We start from the raw sequence: 6,779 nt of genomic DNA on the forward strand, positions 1-6,779 counted from the left end.
TTCTTCCCGAATATCTCATCGGGAAGTACCGTCCTGCCCAAACCTTGTTCCACCCTGAATTTGGTAATACACAGACCTCCTTCTTTTGCGTTTGACTGCTGCAACTCCTTTGCAACACTTCTCTCTTTTCTGTTGGCCATCTGGTAGTTATTACCTTTTTTGGCAATTCGTTCTGAGGCCCCCGCCCAGCCAGCTCAGTGTTTGTGACCTGATTCATTCTTTTATTTTCCTGTGCTCAACTCTGCAATCTTCTTATAATGTACCATGAAACACAATTAACTCAAAACATAATCAATTTGTTTTACTATTATCTGAAATCGTGTATAACAACTAAGTTGTTACTGTTACCGCAGATCATGAATACAGATTATATATTTCAGTCACACATTACAGACATGGTGATTACAATACATCAATCATTTCAACTATTACACAACTATGTATTTTGTTTTTTATTTCTTTAATCATTCTTAAATCAATACAAGATTACTGTTACTGCCCAGGCCTTTACCCTGCTTTCTGCGTGTACCTAGAGAGATCTCACAACTCCATGCCAGTTTTCTTGACAAGGGAGACCGGCTATTCATATTACAAGAGAGCAGATCGACTTTCTTCTGGCCCAAGGACACAGGGTCAAGAGGATGGCAAACATATATGGATGCTCACCATCATTTCTTTATAAGAAGACCAAAGCACTTGATGTACCAATAAGGGCTGCAGTGACTGATGAAGACTTTGAAACTAATATAAGACAACTTCAATCCCACGAAGCTGAAGTTGGTTTCCAACAAATATATGTAATATGTTCAACAGTGGTGTTGCAGAATACTAATTATTTAATGTTGTCACAAATGATAAAGTTTAATTTATTTTATGACCAGATGTGAAATCTGAAACCTATAAAAGATTACTTTCAAAATGTAAAATTGTGTGGTGGTTTGATATAGTAAGACCACATGTCCTTCATTGAACCAGATGATGCGAGGCTTGTTACATGCACAAGGACTGGTGGTTCCACGGCGCAAAGTCCGTGAGATGATGGCTCGAATCAACCCAATGGCAACTGCAAGGAGGTGGAGCAGCGCAGTGACTCGACGTGTCCATCATGTGCCGTATCCCAACAGTTTATGGCATATTGATGGCAACATGCGTCTCATAAGGTATCTGAAAATATCAAGGATGTATTTCAGAGTAAATTTTTTAAAGCTAAATTCACTATACACATTTCCATACATTATTTCTTATACATTTTTTTGTATTTCCATTTAGGTGGGGGTTTGTGGTCCATGGTGACATCGATGGATGTTTGAGCTTAATTACTTGAACTATAGCACAGACAATCGCGCCTCAACAGTGCTATTTCATTTTCTCAAGGCAACAAGACTATGGCTTACCCTTCTAGAGTGAGGTCAGATCATGGTGGCGAGAATGCACCACCTGGTGATGAACCTCCTACGTCGGAGTGATATCACTGGGGAATCCATCCATAATCAGAGAATAGAGCATCTTTGGAGGGATATGTGGTCTGGAACCATTTTATAGCATGTTTTATAATCTTGAAGATTCTCTTGGATCCCAGTGACGATGGGCACAAACTTTCTCTTCATATAGTTTTTTTTCCTGAGATTCAAAGCCGACTAGAACAATTCAGAAAAGCATGAACCACCATTCCTTGCGTACAGAAAACAAAACACCAACACAAATCTGGACTGAACGGATGTTGGCAAACATGGGTGCCAACAGCACAGCAACTAACAACGTGTTTGGTGAAAATTCCAACACACCAGAGACTCTTGAAGAACTTCTGCAACAGCATGGCCTTTGGCCACTACCAACCACTGATGCTGAGCAGGTCCCTAGTGTAATATTGCAGAACCACCTCAAACCAGGCTCAGTCAGCAGCAACTTCAGTTAATCTTGGAGTCAATCATATTTCTGATCTGAAGATAAAATACCAGGCCTCTTGTGCAGAAATTGCTAATGCTTCATTGATTTAAATACATGTCACTATGTTTGAGAAGGAGTGACAAACATCAAGAACATTTGATCAAATACATTGTTCTTAAGATACAAATACTACAAATAAAACTCGGAATTAACATGAGTAGGTGACCTTACAGATGTGATTATAAAATGTTAAGATGTTTAAAGACATGACAAATTAAATATACATTCTGCAGAAAAAATAAAAATTCTACTTTTGATAATGTTCATGTAGAAATAACTAGTGTCTCCCACCCCCATTTTCAAATACATCTTTTGGACCCTTTGAGCTTCTTTAGAATTTGACTTTGTTTTTAATCCAAATGAGCAGTGTTCATTGCATGAACTAGAACAATCATTACAAAAGATTAAACTACAATGCCCAAAAACAAACAAAAAAATCTTACCAAAGATTTTCCAGTGCAAAAATCTTTCTTCACTTCAAATAAGACACAAGTAAGATATAAGTAACTTTTCATCAAGATATGAGCTTGTTTTAATCCACTTTTTCCTTAATATTGATGAAAAAGGACTTATTACATTGGCAGATTATTTCACTTATAGCAAGGGAAAGATGTCCAGTTAGAAGTACTACTTTTTCATCAATACAAAATTATTTACTTAAAACAAGCTCATATCTTGATGAAAAGTTACATGTAAGTTAGTTTTATCTTAAGTGTACCAAGATATTTGCACTAGAAAGTAGTCCAAAAATACTTGATAAGACGTTTTGTTTTTGCAGTGTGGCTCCAACATACACCTTTAAATTTTTGAAACCAAAAAATGGTTAAAAGATGTTCGTTATTCTGCAATAGCCAGCCACGCCCTAACCCCACCACCGACTGACTACTGACCAGTTCTCTGTCTAATAGGTCCGGAAAATCCCTGTAACCCGGGTCTTACCCTAGAATAGGTATATAGGAGATTTTCTGTTTAAACTGGCGGCGGAGGAAACTACCTTCAGATCCAGAAGTTACGGCCCTCTTCAGTTGAGAAACAGTCAGCAGAGTAGCCCACACTGCTGCGTAGCTTCAACAACCACTCCTGTTAACGGTAGCTTTCCACCTAAAAATAACGTGCACTTGTTACCGGCTAGATTAGGTTTAGTGACTTAGATTTAAGTCCCAGGGCCATTATTTTATCACTCACCAAAGGAAAGTACGAAGCCACCACATCTCTGGAATCATGTATGTTAATTTTACTTATTATTAAGAGAACCCTTAATAATCAAACGACACAAGTAGTTTCAATGTCCACAAGTTCTATTGGTATTTTAATAGGTAATTTATTATGCAAGCTTTAGCAGGGGTAAATAACAAGCAGAGTTTTTCAGAGGTTACAATTCGTAGCAATATAGAATCAAATTAAAATCGGTCATGACCTACTCTCATTTCTAACCCTAACCTGTGTCACTAGTTTCACTAAGCGAGGCTTCTGGGGGCAGTTCAACTCACACCCGGTAGCAATCGATCTTGGCAGCTGAGGTCTTCAGATGTCCTTGGTCAGAGTCTCTGTCCTGGCGGAGCAAAGTTCTCTATCAGAAAAGCAGCAAAGTCGATCTGTCCGTTGTCCTTTAAACGAACAGGATCTTCATCACTCAGTGACCTTTGTCTTTTCTCCAAGTCTGCCGCAGTAGAATATGGATCGTTGGGGGGAGGCAGAGGGTCCAGTCTAATTCAGGAACCAAGGCTGGGGCAGGTGGATCTTGTCCCTTCTTTGCGGCGTGAAGTCTCAACTTTTCCCTTGGTCCCGGGGTGTGGTCCTCTGCTGATCTTTCGTCTGCATCTTCTCGTTGTCTCTCCTTCTGCGCCGCGGACTAAGAACAGTTTCCTCCCAGGCTCGTTGGCTTTTAAACCCTCTTGGCCCATAGTTGTGTGTGGGAGAGGTCTCATGACTCACCCTTCCTGAGTGTCTCAGTGGAAAGTACCTACTCTCCCCAAACCTTGCTCCTCCCTGACTGCGGAAAGTCCCGGACCTTCCTCTTCTCTGCCTGATTGCTGCAACTCCTTTTTTGGTCTTCTCGTTTTTCTGCTGGCCATCTGGCAGTTGCTGCCTTTTTTGGAGTTGTTCTGGGACCTCCGCCCAGCCAGTGCACTGCTTGTGACACAGTTCGTTCCTTTTTCTCATGTACTCAAATCTGCAGTCCTCTATAATGTATTATGAAACATAATCAACTCAAAACATAATTTTGTTTTATCTGCTTATAACCCTCAGTATACTTCTCCATTCTTTATCTATTCTGTGACTTAAGTGTCATCACCTCAAATCATTGACAATATACAACAATCAAGTTGTTACCGTTACTACAGATCATGAATACAGAATATATATTCCAATTATACATTACAGACATTGTAATTACAAAAACATCAATCATTCCAACTGTTACACCCATATGTAATTTGTATTTCACTTCATTAATCATCCTTAAATCAATATACAAGATCACTGTTATTTCTCAGGCCATTACCCCGTTTTCTGCGTGTACCTGGAGAGATCTCACACTTCCAAGCCAGTTTTCTCGACAAAGAGATATCTATTCTTTGCAACAACAAAAAAAATCCAAATATTGTATTTACATTTCAATATTTTCCAAGTTTGTCCATTACATTACCTTTACTATAACTTGCTTTAAAACACTTAACTTTTCAAAACATTCCAACTCGTTTTTAAAAGAACTGCTTATTACACTTATTGGCTGATTATGCAACACCAAAGGTAGGTGCCTGCAGCACCCCCTCTTTCATGTACTTTGTGAAAGACTCATAGTCTGAGTGTACAGGAAGGCGGAGCATTATAAGGCAAGTATTTGCTTTTGGGAAGACTTTGTTAGCCTCATGGAGAAATTCAATTTGTGGACGATGGGGAAAGCCCAGTGGAGGGACTGTGGATGCTCCGGAAGCGAACTCCAGTATCATTTCAAGGGTAACGGGACTCCATTCTCCTTCTGAAAGACAAAATGTTGAAATTATGACCTTTGATATAAGGTATCCAGTATGTACTTTTAAAGACATGGAAGAAAATGTGTTAAATGTCTGCGCATGTTCCTACTCAATCTTGTTAGATCGGTGATGACGATGCATTTCTTGTTAGTAAATATAAATCAAACATTTTGAAGATGAACCATGACTAAGCATGATCATTGTAAATAGTATGTAAAAGTATGCATATATACAACAAATTACCCAATATATATTCACTGATAAAAGACAGACAATTTCTATGGCAGCTTAAGAAAAAGACTTTCCAGGAAAGAGACATTTCTAGCAAGTTAACCGTTTTTGGTCCTGTCACTAGTCATTTAAAAAGCCTGCTTCTATACTCAAACTGTGATTGCTTCTTTTTGGGCAGTGGTGATAAATTGGTCACAAAATCTAATTGATACCGGTTGTGCTTAAAGTATCACAATAAATGTACCTTCAATATCCACCAACCAGTCTCTCCAGTAGCATATGGTTTGATTTTCTATCCTCCTTTTATTGCTGCCTTGCACAGAAAAACACACTTGGTAAAAGTATGCACAGGTCCCGTGCCGAGAGTGGTTTCTCCTCACAGACAATTCATGAAAGACTGCAGGGTTTTTCTGAATCTCATCTAGCACATTGAGAGTCTTCAAACCTTTAAGAAATGAGAATATGGTCATACTTTAGAATACAACAAGATTTCTAATGGAAAAAAATTAGGATCCTGCTTACTGTTGCAATGCAGTGCATACTTGGCTATTTACAAAGAAGTCTGCAGCAGATTGCACAAGGGAGTCCCTCTCTTCCAGATTAGTTACACGCCTTAATGCTCCAACAATGCTCAGGGTATCTGCTGCTTGCATAATGGCTTCGTTTGCCTCCACGATTGTGTTTGCATCCTGAATCTAAAAAGAAAAAAAAAATAGGTGAAACTGAATTTAAGCTTATGATCAATATTCAAAATGCTTAAAATTGTGACTAACTTTGATAAACTGCTCTCTGAATGAATGGTTAACTTCCTCAACCAGGGTAGGTTGAGACAATGTGCCACAAATGTGGTCATACAGCCTTTGAGAGAAGAAATGTGGTCCAATGCCTCCATGCACCAAACAGACTGATAACATTTTTCCAATACAGTTGTACAATTTTGACTCCAGCACTAAAGAAAAAAAAATGTTACTTGACAATTTTCCATCCTTAAGAATTGGGAAAAAAATAATAGTAATACTGACTAGTGTCCAAAGCTAGAAGGCGGCCCTCATTAACAGTCTGAGATACTCTCGTGTGGGACCACTTTCATCAACTGCCCCTTCTCATCAGCGCTGCCCTCCTCATTCACAAAAATAACATCCAGGTTTGCTGCTGGATCAAAACAGCATCTTCTGAAGGCATGCAGGCTACATTCTAAAATCCTGTCCCTGCACACATTTATTTGGTTGCTTGTAGGACAGAAAGTCATATCAACCTTGCTGTATAGTTTTGTTAATATAGTCTGAAGATCTGTCCTGTAAAAAGAAAATCTATTTTATTGTGTATTGTTGGAGTAAACAGTGGTTTGAAACTGTCAAAACTAATTACATAAGACACAGCCAGAACATCCAATTTTGACTCACTCAATTAAATTATTGTTTCTCTTTTTTTCTCTCTTTATACCAAAAACTGGATAATAAAAGTCTTCAGTTTGGTACTTTGGTCTCGATTAGACCTTATTTTGAAAAGCAATTTTGTTTAAAAAAACTTCAAAATTTATTAGTTTTATTTATTCTGGATACTAAAATTGTCTTCCAGTGCCAGTGTTAAATGTTCATTAGAATTTAAAGTTTAATGACCTTT

General features: G+C 38.3%; 2 long non-coding RNA genes across 2 annotated transcripts; one reads left to right on the forward strand and one right to left on the reverse strand.

Annotated features, from left to right (window-relative positions):
• The first annotated feature begins 1,478 nt into the window (after positions 1–1,478).
• On the forward strand, positions 1,479–2,385 carry LOC107834652 (uncharacterized). The gene is made up of 2 exons (XR_001660461.1): positions 1,479–1,910; positions 2,039–2,385. It is a non-coding gene; the product is annotated as an uncharacterized LOC107834652 (long non-coding RNA).
• A 2,270-nt stretch (positions 2,386–4,655) lies between these two features.
• LOC107834651 (uncharacterized) lies at positions 4,656–6,151 on the reverse strand. The gene is made up of 4 exons (XR_001660460.1): positions 5,930–6,151; positions 5,679–5,851; positions 5,401–5,601; positions 4,656–4,930 (listed from the first exon to the last, which is right to left on the reverse strand). It is a non-coding gene; the product is annotated as an uncharacterized LOC107834651 (long non-coding RNA).
• Positions 6,152–6,779: the final 628 nt, after the last annotated feature.

This window comes from Poecilia formosa, unplaced genomic scaffold (genome assembly GCF_000485575.1).
Source record: "Poecilia formosa unplaced genomic scaffold, Poecilia_formosa-5.1.2 Scaffold706, whole genome shotgun sequence".
Lineage (NCBI taxonomy): Eukaryota > Metazoa > Chordata > Actinopteri > Cyprinodontiformes > Poeciliidae > Poecilia > Poecilia formosa.